Below are 20,669 nucleotides of genomic sequence, written 5' to 3'. Positions count from 1 at the left end.
CTTAATACTTATATTCTGCCCCTGGTAAGAAGCCTACTGTTTGTTCAGACATATGGTGACATGTTTCTAATCATTTGACTTTTAGTTATTCTATTTAACTCATGGCAGAGTTCATCAGAGGTACTTGAACTCCAGAATCCCTACTGTGTTAATTAGAACTGTTTCCTTATGGGTTATTCTTCAAAAGGCAGATCTTAAATGGAAAATTTCTCATGAAAATTATTTATGAATTGTAGAACATGAGATAATTCTGAAGGGAACTATGCTTTTCTGATAAAATATGATTCTGGACTCTAGAACAGAGTCAACTATAATAGATTTGATCTATTATAAAAGCACAGTGATTTTCAGAAAAAAAATGGCTACACAGATCAACTAAAGTCAAAGTCACACTTTCTGGTAGATATTCTGAAGTATTTAACTGTTTCCAGTGACTGAGTCTACACAGACATTACCTCATTTAGTTACCAAAGTTCATATATTGCAACTGATTAATCACAGTTAAATGTTTAAAGGGAATTTTACAGGAGCCTTTGTTTTAAATGAATGAAATGGATACCTGCTTATAATTTCTAAATAGTTATTCAAGTTCAAATTATTATATTTATACTTTATGGCATAGATTGGTAGTTCCTTAATTTCCTACTAATCCTGTTTAAGAAGAGATCCAATATACTTAATACATACTCGAGCTGAAATTGTGTACGCTTTCTTTGTCCACCTCAATGTAGAGGGTAACTGGCCTATCCAAGCATGTATTGATACCTTCTAGTTTAAGAAGATGTACAAACCTGGCCTTACCACAGACCATTTTAAAATCTGAAACTCCACTTAACCAACTACACAGGTTTGCTTTAATCTGTACGTAGCAGGATCCCAACCTCAAACTGATGGACAAAACTGATCACAACTTGGCCAGAAAAGCAATAATTATGGATAATTGGCTGATATAATGCAACTTCATCCATTCTTCTACATAATATAAAAATGATCCTTTGATTAGCTAGAGGATTAGAAATGTTCTCTTGTTTATTGGAAAACAAGATTTACTAAATTGTCCTGTGGAATAATTTCCCAGGTTACACTGAGGGACTTTAATAAACAAATGCCCTATGTAGTTGAAGAGAGTTAAACATGCATATGATGCAGAGAATGTTCTTTCCAACATGTCCTCATTCTGAAGGACTATGGGAGAAATATATTCTCCCTGGTTTCAGTCTCAGGGATAGTTATATTTTTCTGAAGAACTGATTTGTTTTTATTTTATGGACATTGAGCATCTGTGTCACAGGTTTACTCTTTTTCATTTCCAGAGCTGTTAGGAGATTTAGAGCTAAAACTGTGGTCTACTTTCAGCAAAAGCATAAAAAGTCCATGGCATCTGTTCCACCTTCACTCCTAACATTAGCTGTCTTACTGCAATGCTTTCTTGTTCTACCATCGTAACATTTTATTGCATCATAGTTAACATTCCCTTGCAAATTAATTTTATAGCGCTTTGAAGCAAAGTTTTAATAGACACAATGTATAAATATTGTAAATCAGACCTTTTAAATATATATAATGGACAAAATGGATGATCTCCAAGATGCCAACAGACATACAAACAAATCAATCCACATTGCCTGCAACAGTCTATGAGAAATGTTAAAGTTACTTTCAGTAATGATAAAACAAAACCAAACTCATTAAACTAAGCTTCCAAAAGAGTATGGCATAAAAACTTTGATTTGGTGAACACTGACATGAAGGAAGAAATAAAGTAGGGATGGAGAGAGGTGTGAAAAGACAGTGACTTAAGTGTTTTAGTTCTATTTCAGGTAAATCACTTTAATTAAGATATTCAGTCCATTATAAAATTAAATGAATGTATCTCCTAAAGATATATAATGCAATCATGTTTATGTTTGTATAGAGCACATTCTCATATTACTTGCAGAAAATTATATTCACAGTTAACATCAAATAGCAGTACTATTTATTCAATTTAACATTTGTTAAACAACTCTCAGACTTTCTACATTTAGCACTTGAAGGCTCAAACAACTTCCCTCAAAAGTCTTGAGGGAAATGGTGGAAACATGCATGTGAACAGAAGTAAATATGTGAAAGAATCAACTACTAATAAAGCACAAAGGGGTGGGTAATAAATTTTGCTAGAGGTCAGGGAAGCCAGAAACATGAAAATAATTCCGATAGGAATGTGTTAGGGACACTCAAGGCACATGGTCAAATGCAGAGGTATTCATGGTATATTCATGGTGTGGAGTGTGGATTCTGGTTGGGTACTTTTGCTTGGTGATGGGGTTAGGAAGACAGTGTGGGAAAGTATGTTGAAGCTTGATGCAGAGATGTTCAACATGGGTCCAACTGTGAGGATCCAGAAGGGTTGTAGGGTTTATTTGGTAGGACATATGGAGCTAGATATTTTTGAATTAAGAAAGTAAGAGGAAATTGTTAATGTTCTAAAACACAGTCTTTGTCAAAGGAGTTTAGTGGCGGGGGCTGCAGAGCAAGATCAGTTAGGTTGCTGTATTCGTTTTAACGTAAGATGATGACGTCTGTATTTGGATATAATTCCTGGGAAGAGAATGGAAGAGATGAGTTAGATACATATGGGAGAAATGTTCCAAAGATTTAGGAGTGTTCATTTTATTTAAGGGGAAGCAACTGTGATAAAAGTAAGTGTCAAGTTTCCAGCCTTCTAGCTCTTTGGTGAATAGTGGTGGATAGGCAGGGCTGGATGTTGTTACCTAAGAGAGATACAGGAAGACATGGCGGGAACTCAAGATCTGAAACACAGTTTGAGTGTCATTCATGTGAAAGTGATAGTAGGAATCACGTAGATGAATGAGATCAGCCAGGGAAGAATTTAGTGTGAAGAGTATCAAATAATCGCATTTAAGGGGTTTAGCATGATGAAATAATTTCCTTTAGAAACTTTAATTTGTTGTTTATTTACTAATTATATCACATGGAATACTTTTACTTTGTCTGTAAATAAAGCAAACTGTTGACATGCTCCAAGTATTGTTTTTCATAGAGTTACATCTATGCTTATTCCTATTAAACAACATTTGATGAGTAATTATATTTTAAGTGTTGTAGACTTTAAACATAGATAAAAATGTGTGAATATCTGTCTTGTAAGAAGAGACATATGAGAACACAATACACAGTTTGAGGAGATGATGTAAAACAAAATAAATGAAAAATAAACCAAAAAGGAAATTATTTAAATAGGCAGTATAAAATTATTAAAGTTGTAAATTAGCCAGAAAACAAAATAACTCTAATGTTAACTTAGGATATCAAGCCAACTGTTTTTTTTTTTTTAAATGATTCCAAAAGAAGGATGCTATTCTTATCTCTTGCTTCAAGCCATGTAATCATGCAAAGAAGGTGCCAATGTTTCAAACACTTTCATTTAATGTATCTATATTCAGATCTCCATTCCCATACTAATCCCAGTGAAGTATCTGAAAGATTAAAAAGGGCCAGTCAAGTTAAATTAGGAGTGTAAGACTAATACAAACACCACTGATGAACTTAAACAGAACCAAGCTCAAAGCAAAAACCATAATAGGAAATTATTCATAGTTGAAGGGAACAGATGTCCTCTCCACTTTTTATTGTAGCTTCAGGAATTTGACAAATTGAAAGCCCAATCTACACTGCTAAAAAAAAAGTACTCTGTACACAAAAATGTATTCCTCATGTTCTATAGGCTTGTATATTGCTCTAGTATTTTCAATATGAGGCCTATATTCCAATACACATGTTCAAGTCTCCAATGTTAGCATATGTATTTTATATGCATATGGTACCTCCCATATTTGAAGTGTTGTATTAAATGATTTAATGCATGAATGGTGCTCAAAGGTAGATGTGTCATATAGTAAATATTTACCACTACTTCTACCACTTTGTATCAGGCAAAAAGTAAAATCAAAAATATATTCTAAATTCTATATTAATAACTAGTGGCTCTCAAATATGTATTTGAAGTCTGACTAACATTTCATTTTGTTAAAAACCTACTTGACAACGCACCCATTCTGACACACACGTATATGTGTTTACATGAATACATAGTCTCCAATACAATTTGTGGTAAAACAGTACCTCATTTAAGAAGACACCATATTTTTCAGTCACTTAACTAAAGTGAAATCTCTATCAAAGAGAAAACCTGGGATAGGTTTCTTATATAATTTATGGTATAAAAACCCAGCTGTAAGATTTCCTGAAGGACATACTGGCTACCATGGTCTAAAGAGGTGACTTTGAGCATTCCTGACAAGAACACCCAAGACATTCAGATCTAGTGTTCAAATGTTCTGCCAATTCATCCATGAATCAAGCCATTTAAACTTGAGAATTAAGAAAACAGCAGCACCAGAGCAGAGTATGAAAAGAATATTGCTTCCAAGGCCTGCCGTTGAGGGTAAGGTTATTCTATAGCTGCCATAACCATTATTCACACAATCAATAGCAAATACCAATTTTGCCTTGAATGTAATGATGGATAAACATCATTTCTAGCATATCTTTGATAGCTGGATGGCAAAGTTCTTATAAAAGCATAATCAATAAGACTAGAACTTGCCCAACAGAGATCTCATTCCCTTGGAGCATTTTCTCTTTCTTTCCTTATTATTCCAAAAGGTACATTTTCTAATGATTGGTAATCTCTTAAGTGATCTTTTCTTCTGTAGGCCTTGGGCCTTATGATTCATGGAAAAAAAAAATATTTTCTTATGAACCTTTTTCAAATTCTAGAAGCCACTTAAGAAAATTTCTGCTTTGTATGATTGTTCTCCATCAAGTGACATTCAATATGGAAGTTTTTATCATCTAAACCCATTTAATTCCATCTCTATATTCCATATATCACATCAATTTGTTGTTTTCAACAATAAAATTATTATAGGTAAAAGAGTATATGGCACATTTTTTTTTTACTCCATTCCTTTCTTTGAAAAACAAACAAAAACAAAACAAAACAAAAAACCCATGAGGATTAATGACTCCTAAAAGATTAACAAGGGTGCAAGACTAACAGATTTAACAGCTTGAAGAACCAGTCACTATAAATAGCTTCAGATCCCAACCTGTGTGGGAGATGATGTGATCATTTTCAATCACTTCACTGTGAAGGAAAATTAACTGGCTTTCCCTGGAAATCGCTAACATGTCTACAGAATTTATAGGTATGAATATTCAATTTTCCAAACATAATGAAGACCCCTTAAAGGCTGACTTTGAGTGCCACTCAATGCAACAACTCTTTGCCTGGAATAAACATGAACAGATTTCAGTGATACGCAATCAGCAGAATAAAGCCCTGGAATAGCTCAAACTAGAAATGGGTTCCAGCCAGCCTGTTCCAAATAAAGAAAGACCATGTATTGAACTTAGCAAAGAAGTATATATGTAATAATGCGTTTTAGGATTTGGGTAAACTTTGCTAATTGTATTTCAATAGTAGCTGAAGTTGCTAATTGTATTTTGTATTAGGATTTGGGTAAACTTTGCTAATTGTATTTCAATAGTAGCTGAAGTTCAACCTAAGTTGAAGACTAGTGGTAATACCTTACCCCTAACCCACTACTTTTTTAAAGGAAGCAATCGATGACCTAGACTGCCAAGTGATAGCAACAGACATCTCCTTGCTGGGCTCCTAAGAGGTGACAGAACTGATTTATTACTGATCATCACAACCTAGAACCCTCAAATTCAATAAATTGGGCTAATCCCCAATTTCTAAATGATAGGGAGTGAAAAGAAAGTCAACTGATACTTGGCAAGAGCAGGATTCTTTCTCTCAAGGAGAATTATGGCATAGTTTGGAGTATCTACTCAAAAGGGATGAGTGGTAGCAGGTTTCTCTTCTTCTGTCCGCACTAATCAGGCTGAGGTTTTTGAGAGAACATGACTTGTGTTCCTGGGGTTTGGTAACCACTTTTCTCCCAGAGTGCTGGGAAAAACAAATCTCACTGAAGTGCGTGGAAAGCAGATGGAGGCGTCCCACCAACCTACTTTACTTCCTTTGAGGTCAGAGATGGGGTCCAGAGAAGTTTTTGCAGCTTCATGAGAAGAGTCATGATGATAAAGGAAGAGCTAAGCCACAGGAATCCCAACTAGAGACAGCATTGGGCAGCATGCACAATGACAGGGACTAAATATGTAAGACTATCCTCTTTGAAAGTCATGAATCACGTTGGAGGCAAGAGCCAGTCAAACATGAAAATAGTTAGCTCTCCCTCTGCCCTCTGTGGTAGACTGAAAATGGCTATAAATTCTTAATTGTAAATTACACGGTGGGGCATTAATGTGATAGAAAAAGATACTTGGTATGTTATTGAGCACTGAGGCTGCTCTTGTGTACCTTGCAATGACCACTGTGTGAAAAAGACTTCCAGAGACATGTGGCCCAATTGTCTCTGTTCACCAGAGATGACAGCCTGTCAAATCCCAGATATGAGAATAAGCATATTCCACCATTATCTAGCTATCAGCTATACTGCCACATGATCACAGATGCATGAGTGAGCCAGTAGTCATCAGTCAAGCTGGCTCAGACTAGAATAACTGCCCAGCTGAAGCAAGAATTTTGAGAATTGTTAGAATGGCTGCCATGTTAATCTTTCTATAACTGAGAATTGGGCAAAACACAAATGACCTTCTTTACAAGATTTATTATGTCATTCCACAGTTATCATCTGAACTCTGATCCTCAATCAACTTAAAAATGCTATAACACAGTTTTTCTTAAGCTGTTTCTTTACAGAAATAATAGAAGAAGAAATACAACTACAAGCAAGCTCTCTAGGGAAGCAGAAAATAGTCTGTGTGGAGTCTGTGTAGAGTTGCTCTAACCTTGAACAGTTTGGAACAATCAAAACAGTGGGCCTGAATCACCTGGTATGGCACAAAAACAGCATTTTACTTTGCTTTAACTTTTCTTCTGGAGGGTTAAAGAGGTGGAATGCATTACTTACATTCTAAATTAATTATCTCAATCCAAATCATCAGTCATTTGCTAGACATATACTCTATGCAAACCCCTGTATCACCTACAAGGAGAGTATCATGATAAATAAGATAGAGATTTAGAAAAGAAATGGGAGAGGAGAACTAAGGTGTATACCTTTATGATAGGTACAAGGCTGCGCATTGTAAAATGTACGACCCCTTTTAATAGCCACAAAACTCTGTAAGATCCCCCATTCTTATGATGTATTAATAGGCACAGAGAAGCTACATGACTGTTTTAATAAGGTCTGACCTTATTGTTAGCCTGAGAATTCTCAGTTAAGCGAAAACCCTCACTTAAGATGACGGAACACATACACTAAAAGAAAGAGGCTGCAGGGGCTCCTAAGAAAGGAAAAGAGGGGAAAAGATCACAGATTACAACCAAGAAGGAGAGGTTTACAAAAGTAAAGCTTTATTAACAGGGAATACCTGAGTTATGTTTTAAAGAACAGAGAAGAAACTAGCGTTGGTGGAAATGGGGTACAAATATCATTTTCTTAAATTTTCATATCATAGAAATTTAATATAGAACATTTTCAAATATAGAAAAATTAAAAGCAGGGAAAAATAAATTTCTTGTTTGCCTTCTAAATACAGCCACAAAAAACCTTTAGTCAAGGTACTTAAATTGGGCGACTGCTATGTGCGTGGTAATCAGAGAGGTTTGTGATCAGTCTAGGAAAAGCAGCAGGGACTTTGGTTTGAGTAACAAAAAAGCCATGGAAAGAGCAATAGTGTCATTTATTCTTAAATAGCTTAAAGTGTGGACAGAGTGACAGGCTAACTGATTGGATTTAGATGAAGAGGTATTCACTGAGATATAATCTTATAAAGGTTCTGCTGTAAAATAAAGCTAATCCTGGGACAGAAATTCATTTATTGTCTAACAAATATTTGTTTTCTATGACCTGTTAGATTAAGTACTAAAATATATATATGAAACATATTTAAGTCCACAGACCTTATAACACGTAACATATTTTACATATATATAAACATATATATTTAAAATAATTTATATTTATATTTTTAAATCATTTTTACAGGATTTGCTGTGGGGAGAATAAGTTGACTCAAGATCAAAATCCACTATCTTGATATTGAAATCTCTTCACACCTATGAGTATATGACTTAACTACTAAAAACTTCAATTGCTTGAATGGATATATATATAACTATACATAAAAACACATGCAGATATCATTGTTCTTTTAAGATAGTACCTTCCAATTGGCTAAATCTTACTATATAAAATTCTATTTTCTAGTATTACATATCAAACTCCCAGAATAAATAAAGATGTTCTCTAAAATTTAAGGCCCAAAGGAAAAAAGCAATAAAACTCTTACTTAGTAATCACTCATACTTTAGTTTTGGCAAGCTGAGGGTTAAAGTAGATGATGTTACTATGTTTATTTTCAGAAAGATTTTCATTTTAATCCACATGGGTTTCCTCCTGGAGAATCTGATGTGGAATCCTCAATCCAAATTTCTCAGGGGAAGCACTGGCTTTGACTGGCAAGAGTATCATAGCCTTGCTGCCATCTGATTTCAGATCGTCTTCCTTTGGACACCTCCCAAATGTAGAATTTCATTTCTATTCCAGACACAATTTAGAATGCAGCTCTCAATGCTCAGACAGGGATAGTGAGGTGGTCAAAAAAGTTAGAGGAAACAATAGCTGATCCATTTTCTAGAGAGAAAGTCTACATAAGCAGAGGAACTACTTGAGCACAAAGTGCAGATGGATGAAAAGTGGGCAACAAATAAGAACATTGAAAAAACTCTGTCTGACACAGGTCAAGGTCCATCATAGACTTTTCATTGCCACCATCAGGGTAACGTAGAAATACAGAAATGGGACAGGACAGATACAGATCTGAGAAGACATCTCCATTTCTGATGTGGAGCAGGGACGGATAAATATAAAGGATGTCTTGGCTGATCTGGAAAGCACATGCTACCCTTTGGGAAAACATCTGGGCTGTTTCAATGTTTTGCAGAATAGAAGGCAAGAATTCTGAGTTTTCTCACCCTGCTTATGACTTGTCATTCTTACACAACTCTCGCTAAGGAAGCTAAAAATGTATATAAAAGTCTCTACAAAAATTAAAGGCAGTTTGTGTGTATATGTTTGGTTTCTTAGTTTCATTCAACTTTACTATGTGTAGAACATATGTCAACTAAGTTAGGCCATGTTTATTTACTCACTCCGGGTCAAAAATGGAAATTCTGTTGTAAAACACCCAAAATAAACTTACCCGTAAATGTTTTTCTAACAGTCTGTGGCTAAATGTGTGATATATACTAACCAAAAAAAAAAAAAAAATTATCTGTGGCCAATCAAAAGCTTTTAATCCTTAGAAATGAGTCAGACTACTTAAAAGGGATTTCCAGATCACCAAAATAAACTATATTAAAAAGAGATTAGCTAGAAATGCTAATTATGTCTGTATGTACACATGTGTGTATTTTATATTCCTTTATATCTATTTGGAAAACTATGCATTTAATTATTAATATAATTATGCATTTCCTTCCTCTCCAAGGAACCTCACTTTCACATATATAAGGGTTTGCTATATTTGGTGTCACTTTCACTATGCACTTAGTTATCTGTGCTGCTTCTGGTTTAAAATGCAGGACTTCATTTTTGACAGGTATAAATATATAATGGTCCAAAGCTTGAGAAACCTGAAATTAAAGCATTTGCATTGGTAAGGAAACTGAAAGTGGTACAGGTCACAGAGCTGAACTTGTGCCTGTCACTGACCATACAAAGGTAAGCAATCAAGTGAATTACAAAGATAGACCAACCAAAGGTCTCAAGGTGACCTTTACCACCTTTCTATGTGAATATATGTTTAAATTCTCTTATTAAAGAAAATATATTGGTTGTTTTATACCAGCAAAGCTTAAAGTAGAAGCTGATGATTATTAGGAAAGGATAGGCAATGAAAGGAAGGGAGCGGTGCACGATGGGAAAAGTGAACAGAATAATGCAGTTAGGTTGTGTTAATAACTAAGGACAGGGCAACTTCCTCTGTGGCGAATAATAGCCTTTCGTGTACCATGAATCCACTGAAGGTTTCTACCGTTATGCTATTCAGGAGCCATGGGGAGGAAGGGTCATTATTCATGAGAAAGGACTTATTGCGGTGAACAGTGTGCCTAAGATTTGTGCTGTGCCTCATATATAGCAAGAACTCAATAAATGGCATGTTTGTTATTAGATGCTAAATGTTACCTAGTATAGTCCATTTTACTTAAAAAAAAAATTAGAAGCAAAATCTTAATTTTCCTCCTAGTTAAAAAATTAAGCTTTGTAATAAATTTGTAAATATATAAATAAATATATATGTACATATATATATTTTTGAGTGTATATGCACATATATGTAGACAATAAAGCTAGAAAAAAATCACTTATCTCCTTACTAATATTTAATATGATTTTTTGTTTCTTTTACACCACCATTTTAAAGTTAGGAAATGCTTTATAGTTATTAAGTCTGATTCTTGAACAAAAAAATCAGTGTAATTAATCTATTTTTTCAGCCACGATAAATAAGTGATCCTTGGTCTCTTGTACCAATTTTGAAGTAATGAAAATGTGCTTAAGACAATGCTAAAAATGTGAGAAGGAGAAAGGGAGGGAAGGAGAAAGCAGGTCTCTTCTTCCTACTGAAGTTTGACTGTTTCGAACTTTAAATGTTGAATACTCATCATTTTCCTTGGGTCAGTAATTAGCTATTTCCTTAAGCAAATGTAGACAATTTTAAAATGCCTTAAATTCATCCCCTATATTTTCTCTCCTTTTTGTTTTTCATTCAGCCTTGTAAGGTAAATAAACATGAGCTGAATCACCTCTACTATTTCTCTATTGGAGATTCACATTCAACTAGCAGTAACATAGTCTCTTCCTCTTTCCCTCTCTTTCAGGGGGTGGTATCCATGCATGCAAGTCTCCCCAAGACATACCACTTTCCAACCTCAAGTTCTCCATCAAGCACCTCCCGAAGAGCTTAAATAGCCTATACATCCCCAGGCCTTCTCTGACAGAGAGTCCAGAAACAGCCTTCTAAACTATGTTCAGGTTTTCACCTCTCTGAAGGGTACTCAGTTTTCATGACAGGCCAGATGAAGCCTTGAATCCAGCAAATCAGCAGGTTTGAGCTATTGTACAAACCTGTTGTCTAATCAAAAACGTGTTATTATTTTATTTTTGCTGTTGTCATTGTCCATTCACTTTGAAGTGTGTGAGGACTCAAAAAAGTAGGGTAAACTTGATTTGTAACACTTTCTTATCTTGCCTGTAATCACCACTTTGCTTACATGCAGTGATGAACTGAAATGAAATGCAGATGGCCACAACATAGTGCTTGGGGTTTTAAAAAACATTTAAATAAGAAAAGCTTCAAGATATGGTATTTAGTGATTTAGTAATAAGATTCATGAGAATTACAACCACTTTTAAAATCAGAATCACAAGCATAGGGTTATGTACAATCTAATAGTTAAGTTTTTCTTTTTTTCTTAGTTTTAAGCCAAATTGTTTTTGTTCTCATTGAAGTAAAACAATCCCTAATTTAAAAATAATGAGGAAAAACATTTAAATGTTTCTATTGTATCACGATAAAATTTTATCGAATAAAATGGTTTATCTTTTTAAAACTTATTTAAAGACTAGATTTATGTTTATTTAAATAGAGAAAACAAATTATTATCCTTAAATACCATCTTTGTATATGCCACCATGATGAAGGCAATGTAATAAATTCCAATTATCAAGAACAAGAAGCCATTTCTGCACACAAATCATGCTGGAAATAGATCCAAGGCCTAAGTTTCACTCGCAACACTAAGAATGTGCTATGAAGTTAACTTGCATAGAAATCCCTCCATCACATTTAAAACTAACACTCCTGTTGACTGCTTGAGCCCATAGGTTTAACTCTCAGAGCTGTAACTTACAAGCTCCATGAGAATTCAGCTTTAAAAGATACCATTTTGCCTTTCAAAATACATTTCTAATGCAAATGTAGAGCTTCATAAGGTGTTTCTGCTTACCTAGAGCAAATAAAAAGTCTGTAGAATAGTCTTCATTGACAACTTTTCTGTAACTCCAGCAAAGGAATAATGCATTGATTTCATCCCTACAACTTCAACTGATATTATTAATAAATTCTTAGGCAAAGTCTATTTGCAGTAAGCAAGCAAGAGAGCTGGATGTCAAGGGAGATGTAAATTCAAACTGATGCTACTTCTTTTTTTAATGTAGAAAGGATTACGTTTTAAGCATGTCTTAATTTGCATAACCTTAAAAATAGTCATCACTTAGCTTTTTAAGTATTACAGATGAAACAGATTTGTAATCTCTCAATTCAACAAGTTATAATCTCCACATGTCGATAAACCAACTTTAAAAAGACGAGATGGATTTTTAAAATCTAAGTCAAGTATTTATATATAACAAAGTTTAAAACTTTGTTAATAACAAGGCCAAATGCAAAATGGGGTATGACAAACAAACTAGGTGATTGAGACAGGAACAATTTAAATAGATAGGTGCCAATATCATTTTTAAATATATATGTTAAATAATAAATATTAAATCTATAGATATACACTGTTTCAGTGCCATGGAGGCTCTTTTATATTAAGGGGGATCAACATGTAATTAAATTGAATAGCTGTGTCTATAGATGACTGTCTATTTAACACTGGAAAAAAGTTAAACAGTCATTCAATCATTCAACTGTAGTCAGATGATATAGCAATACTAAGGATGAGTATAATTCTGAAGTTACTCCTCCCTTCAAACCATCAAACAAACAATACCCTTCAAAGACTGTAAGATAAGTGACTCACTTACAGAAACCACTGCTTATCATGCTGTGACAGTAAAAAGAGCATAAAATATTCTCCAAAACAGTGTTAACCAGAGCTTGAGGAGGAGATCTCTACTGGTAAACGGATCTGTCTTTTGTGTCTTTTCAGTTTACTGTTGACAGGATTCAGATGATAAATAAATGTTCCAGGGCTCTTTTGCTTAAGTGCCAATAAAGATGCAAAAGTTTCCTTTCCTTTTATACTGTAATAGTCATGGTGATACACAAACTCGAATTTCAAGAGTTTATTATTTTTACCAAGTCTGAATAAACCAAGTGATATAAATATGTATTACCCTTTTTTAATCCAAGATCGGAAAGCAGTGTTGGCACTGTTGTAAACGGTAAGGACAGTTGTTAAAATGCTCAAATAGATATTTTTTAATGGTCTGAATGTTTCCAATGCCCAAGAGAGATGCTTAGCAAAACAACTTATTTATTTTTATTTTTTTAAAAGCTGTGCATTTTGGAAAAGTGCAGGTAAGGCTACTAGAGTTTAAAAGTTAGCATAGTTTCCTGAAAAACCTACCACTGAACCACCCAACAGAGAATAATAACCTATACCAAAGATAATTGCTAATAGAGGGGAAACAGATGTAATTTCTACATCTAAAGCAAGAGAAAATTTGAGATGGAGGTATACATCCCATCAGTGGCACAGAACTCCTCATTTTCCCATTTTTGGTTAACTGATAATAGAATTTCCTATAGCCATCAATCAATTACAGGTCTGATAAAATAGTTCAACAGTGAAAAGTACTGAGGACTTAGTATCTGGGCTAACAATTCTCATTCTTCTATTTACTTAGTTTATCCAAACCTTAAGCTAAATTTTCATCCTAAAATTTTTTATATAATGATATTATTTATCTTATTCCTTGAACTTTTTCTGTAAGTTTCAAATTTGGCTATTTTAAAAAAAAACTTTCTCCCAAGTCTGGAGCTTGATTTTTTTCATTCTCTTAATATATCTTTTAAAGAGAAGTTTTTAATTTTGATGACATTCACATGATTAATGTTTTCTTTTAGGAATTGTGGTTTGGGGGTTGTAGCTAAAAATACTTCCTAATCCGAACCATAAAGAATTTCGGGTGCTTTCCTTCAGAAGTTTTATGGTTTTACACTTTTTTACATTTGGGTTTATAAGTTAATTTTTATAACTGGTATGAGGTATGGGTCAAAGGTTGTTTTTTTGTTTTTGTTTTTGTATGTTTTGTTTTTGCATATGGATAGTCACCTCTCCTAGCACCACTTATTGAAATGACAGGAGTATGGATAGACTGATATATTCTTGCAATGGGATACTATTAAGCAATTTTAAAAAAAAGGAATAATTGTTATAGACAAAATGAATGAATCCTGAAATGATCATGCTTCATGTAAGCTAAGTAAAAAGCGTACATGTTATGTAATCTACTTATATAAAATTCAGGAAAATAAAAACTAACCTATAGTGACAGATCGATGTCTGTCTGGGGCGTGTTCGGGGTTAAGCTAGGGTGGGGCAGGCCAAGATGCAGGGATTATAAATGTGTTAAAGTTTTCACAGGTGTATACGTGTCAAAACTTACCTAAATGTCAGTTTTAAATATTTGTAATTTATACATCAATTATATCCCATTAAAAACATATATGCACATGCACATGTAAAAACCAAGCATTCCAACTGACTCCTCTTTCACAGTTAACATTCACAGTCAAAGTCAAGTCATGTCACATTGTTCTTAACAAGGCAGGAATCTCCGGAAAATTGTATTATCTAAATGAGTGGTTAAGTGTGATTGCTTGGTTTGTGTATTTGCTTAGTGGGAGAAGAATCTGAAGAAGTGTTTAAAAACACATCTGAACAATCTAAGCCATATAAATATATATTATCCAATTAAACATTTACCTTCCCCATTCTCTAGTTATAGTATGAGTGTTGTTTCAGAAAAATCATGAGATTAACAAAATTTAGCAACTGGTTAAATAAAAACCTTTGGCAAAATTTGTCTCTCAAAGTATAATAGATTCTTCACTGAAAAATGCCCTCAGATGAAAGTAATTATGAAGCTAGTTACAAAGACAGAAATAAAAAGACAATATAAAAAGGAAAGATTAGAATGTGGCAATGAGATCTGTTCCCCGTCAGTTGAGTTTTAAGGGAAAAACAGTGGCTTGGAGCACAAGAAAGCATGGTGAAATGAACATGGAGGGGTCAGGGAAGGGCTGAGATTGGAGCACTTGGGAGCTTGCACTGCCAGATACGACAGCTCATCACACATAGATGTGTATCCTGAGGTTATAAGCCTTTCTGTGATCACCTGACTGCTATTTTAACATGAGGCTATTTCCTAGAATAGTAATTTCCTATGCCACTGTTTTTCTGTGAGAACCACACTTGGTTGCTTAAGTAATAAGCTATTAATTCACTACCCATAAAAAGGATGAGATTCATTCTCTCATCAAATATTAAGTGCAGCACATTGCATTAGACTTGAAATTAAAATGTAATTCCTAAGCATGGGTAGTGTTCCAGGAAGCACTTTCCTCTCACATATTTCTCTCCTTGACACTTCATATTTTAAATCTATATTGCTACCATCTAGAAAATATGAATTTTTTTTCTTTTATAACACACTGGCAATACCATGCTTGACCTAACAAAAATTCCATAAAGAAGAGAACAGTGAATTGTTTAGTCATCAAAAGGAAAAGAGAAAAAATACAGAATATTTAGTTTCTTTCATTCAATCTAATTTTATACTGCTAAACCCATCCTAAAATATTTCAGCTTTATGACAAATTAATCTTCATGGTTTCCTGGTTTCTGACATTGTATCATAAAGCATTAGGGCAGGTTAATCATTGTCGTTTTATTATTAATAGTATTAACAAAATATACTTCTTTAAAATCATAGTACATTGCAGAAATAGAAAGTCCTAGTTCAAGTGTTTTTTATACACAGAGAAAAAAATCAAGACGAACTTTATGAGATGTCAGGAACCTTAGGACTAGTTTTGAAGGATGACAGATCATATATGTGAAGGTTATAAACCAGGGTTCCCAGGAAAGCTAGATATAGCATAAAATCACCAGTGGAACAGAAATTGAAAATATCTCCTCTGAAAAGAAATACACTGAATGCAAAGCATATATACAGCAGGTTTCATTTATAGACAAATGCATCCTCTTTGGCAGGGGCAGTTTTTAAAACTACTGTTATAAACATATGAAAAGCAGAAAATGTGGGAGAATTGCTTGCTCTAGGCTGTAGGTGTATTTCTACTTCAAGGAGGAAGTCAGCCAAAGAATCACCATTTAGGAAACTGTAGGAATAGCTGGGCCTAGCCTCCCTTGTTTTCTTCAATCACATTCTTAAGAAACAGACTCATAAGTTTGAGAATCACGTTCCTTATCTTTCTGTTTGACTATAAGAAAAACAGCATATCAAAAGCTTATAATCAAACCTTACAATTTTGATGATGGCGCTCTGCAAACCTGCTCAATGAAGGACACAGGTTTTCCCTAAGGGTGAGCTCATTATAGCTATACCTTCATGTGTGAGTAAGACAAAATCTGATGGAACAGGTCTGAGTAGATCACCCATAAGTCTCACTAACTGAAGTTCTTTGAGGGGAAGGGGTGTCCAATTCATCTTTGGATCCCCAGTGCCTAGCACAGAACCTGAAACATGGCAGATACTCGGCATACATTTGCCAAGTAAAAGGGGAATAAAAGAAATTGAATGCAATGTGAATTACCAGAAACTATCAATTTTAAGTGGGAAAGTGATTATAAAACATAGTTCCAGTCCCTTCCTGTTGAAAATTCCAAAGAAGGACCACCAATGGCTAAATGTTAAGATCGTACTTCTCAAAGTCTCTAGACTCAATACCTCCTTGGGTATATGGTTTTGGTTATCTCAATTTTTGGTGCTGTCTTGGGTATTCTCACTACCTGAAGTTCTCTTTCTCAAAGTATGTTTCCTACATCTTGCCTCATATAAATTCTATATAACCACCTTTTTTAAGTACTACCTTCCTCAGTAAGTCTCCTATTTGTCCTAGCTGTAATTTCTCCCTTTTCTAAATGATACAATATTTTATGAGTTTTTAAAGAGTGTTTCACATGGATTCAAAAAAAAAGCTAACCTACTAGAAAAAAATCATGAAGCAAGGCAGATGTGTTCCATGATGAATTCATGATAAATTTGTTTTGCCTACACTGCTCTTATTCTTTATTCATTCTATTCCTTCTCTCTCAAGTATCATTACTAGCCCAAAACCCCATCCCCTCCCCTCATACAGATATATTCTTTAAAGACCCAGCTGGGTAGTCACTTTCTCAAAAAAACAACAAAATAAAACAAAACAAAAAAACCTCCCTGACTTCATCCTCATCTCTAGTACCATCTGAGTTAGGTGCCCACACATGTGCTTCCATAATACCATAGGCACATCTCCTTCACTAAAGATGTTATAATCATCTAGGTAAAAAATGTCTCCCACTAAACTGAGTTCCTTGAGGAAAGCGATGTTGCCTTAGTTATTACAATATTTCTAGTACCTTGCCAGGTATCAGTACCACAGTGGTTGCTCAACCTTTTAGTGATAAAAATATTTATATTAATGTGATATCATCTATATTGGACTATGAGCTTTTTGGGATAAAAAATTCCTAGTTCAATATGTTTGGTACACAGTACATATTCAGAATGCCTGATCAACAAATGAATGAATCACAGAATATTCAGGCTAGAAGAAATCATAGATATATTTATTGCAACTTTCTTCTTCTACAAATGAGATATGATGAACAAGCTAAGTTACGTACATTTATTCATTGAATCAAGATTTAGGCATGAGTGTTTGGATTCTAAGCACAGCATTCTTTCTAGTATACTATGGCATTTTTGAATGAGTGATTGAATAAATGAACAAATGATTAAATTAATCATCTCTGAAGACTAAGATATTGAGCAGTCATCACTGTGACTACATATTTAAAATGAGACCTTTATTTCATGGAAATCTAAGAAAACTCATTGCTAACCTTTTTTATGAATTCTTATAAGGTATATGAGGGGATAACAGTTATAGGCAATCTATTACAATAGAAACAGGAACATGTTAGTTTTAAAATACTGCAACTGAATCTTAATTTTAACATCAAATAAGCTTTTGTTTAATTAGCAAAATCTTTTACATCCAAGTGTTCTGTACATTGCAGAGGTCCTAAATTACAGTTAATATCATTTTACAGTTTATCAACATCATGGGGACTTCCTACTTGGGTCTGAAAATCTCAAAGGTATTAAACTAGGACCAAGAATTTCATAAATAAGATGGAAGATTCCTCTCTCTCTTTCTCCCTGCCTCTATGCCTCCCTGCCAACAGGGACTTCAAAGCAATGTGACAGCAACTTGTACATTATCTGTCAACAGCAAAGACTTAGCCTTCATCTCTTTGGAATTTTACATTTCTATCACTCCTAAATCACCTATGAAAAAATTGGTAATTAGACTGCTAGGGACATTTGGGGAAAAATGGATTTTGAACCAAGTGGTTTTGAAAGGCTGATTATTAACCTTTGGTAAAACACAAGGAAGAGAACACCCGAGTCTGATTCTCAGTTTGAACAGAAGAGAAAGGTCAGGGCTATGTATGTCAGGTAGATATGATTTTTCTAGACTGCTATTAGACACCTAGATTATTTTTAACCTGATTATAATCACTAATTCTAATGACTTTTGAGTCAAAAGCCAAATGAAAACTTCTGGTATAAATCTGAGTTTTCCCCCAAGTATTTTCTTTTAGAAGCATATATGTAACAAGCTCTATTTTCCAAAGAATTCAAAAAAAATGTTAATATTTTAGGAAGCTTCTGTAAATATTAATCTTTTAAATTCCAGAAGCTACCTAAAATAATAGTATAATAGTTGCCTCCCGTCGACTTTTGAATGTCATTAACAAATCTAATACTTCAGATGCAGCCATACAAATGCTGATGCCATTTCTAGTATATAGAAAATGCTTCCCAAACTTAAAATCAGAAATATACCTGACTGTAGACGAAATAATGATTTGGCAACATTTTACCTTCCCTTCCTCTTCCAAGGCCTTCTCGCCTAGACCAAAGGCAACTCTCTTCAATTTAGAGTTCATTTTAACACACCTAAGTGAAACTTTCTTCAGTATCCTCTTACAAAGACTAGGATCCCCTCTACACCAAGGGTTGCTATTTCTTCACACCTTAAAATTTCCAGAAGAGTTATGATATGGAATTACAGGCAGCAAAGAGCAATATTTTGCAGAAGAAAGCCCACTGTTCCCCTAAATTCTGTCACACCATTAGTTATCTTCCAACCTATTTAGAATTATGAACCTATAGAAAGTAAGGGTAAAATGAAAAAGTCTGCTACAGACAAAGAGAAGACCTTTATTAACCTTTCTTTTTGAAAGTTCTCTTTTTTTTAAGGAACAACATCTGAGATAACTTCCTGTAAAATTGGAAAAAAGAATTGAGCCCTCCAATTATTACACATCTCTTCTCCACAACCATTGGTGTGTCTCTTTTACCTGGTGGCAATTTCTTTTCAAAGAATAAAAATTAAGAAGACTCACACCTTGCAATCTGGCTTGTTCACTCTTTTCGGTTTATCAAAACTGAGCAGTCACATAATATCCTTAAGAGAGACATTAGAAGCTCTCAATGCTTAAAAAAATTCCCTAAAATGATCTTATAGAATCCGTTATTAAAGAAAGTTTGCTATTTTTTACTTAAAAAAATACCAACTACTACTAATTAGAAACATTGTAAAATTTCTCCTGGAATTATAAACTCGATGAAAATTGACAAAACAGACTATTCAAAAATTTTCTTATGTACAATCAGTTCCAGATTTGGGAAACTTCCAGATATGTCAAATATTGCTAATTTTATAATTCATATATATTTTGTAAAAGATTGCATCAAATATGCTTTACGGGGGGAAAAAGCTAAGCAATTTACACTTTATTCTTAATTTTTTTCTTCCTTCTCTGCTCAAATTGCTGATTTTCTTCCTGCTTATATCTTTGGATGGATCGGTTTCAAAAAAGAAGAGTTATCCCGACCAAAAGAATTTTTATGATAAATGTTACATGCTACATTAAACTAGTGAATGAAAACAGAAAAATTGTCACCCTCAATGCCTAAAACACACCTTGCTTTCTCACCTCCACATCATGCCTCTTGTATTAATTTTATAGGTCTGTAAATTTGCTCATATGATTACATAAACATAGCCACATGTTTAAAAGCTGTTAGTCTTTAATTTTCTACTGATAATGATGTTTCCATGTAAAAATACTGCTTTAAATAAAACAGAAAACTTTTTTAAAAATCAGCACAGAAACAAGAATAAGAGAATGAAATAGGTTTGATGTTAAAGGCTCAGGAAGCCAGTACTTATCTCTCATGATTACTTATGATGGTTTTATATATGTGCTTAGGGATATTTTGAAGCTTCATCCAGTATAGATTTTATATTGCTTTAAACAAGAGAAACAGCACAGACAAAAGAAGCGTCTTAGGAAAGTGACTGTGGTGCTTTTGAGTAAGGAGCCACACCTCGGAACTGCTCCTGTGGGGGTAAGGAGACTCTGAGAGAACTTCCTGCCCTCCTTCAATCAAGATCACCCTTATTTCCATATTTTACATATTGGGCTTCTATCGCTGACTTGCTTTTCCTGTCACGGGCTTGTAATACAA

At 34.1% G+C, this 20,669-nt stretch overlaps 1 protein-coding gene across 20 annotated transcripts in view; it reads right to left on the bottom strand.

The window, feature by feature from the left end:
- The window catches only part of PTPRD (protein tyrosine phosphatase receptor type D), a 467,045-nt gene that overhangs the window by 204,876 nt on the left and 241,500 nt on the right, over positions 1-20,669 (bottom strand). The gene's annotated exons all lie outside the window — the stretch shown is intronic.

Source organism: Pteropus medius, unplaced genomic scaffold (genome assembly GCF_902729225.1).
Source record: "Pteropus medius unplaced genomic scaffold, Ma_sr-lr_union100, whole genome shotgun sequence".
Classification (NCBI taxonomy): domain Eukaryota; kingdom Metazoa; phylum Chordata; class Mammalia; order Chiroptera; family Pteropodidae; genus Pteropus; species Pteropus medius.
This window is presented reverse-complemented; position numbering and strand designations above follow the sequence as displayed.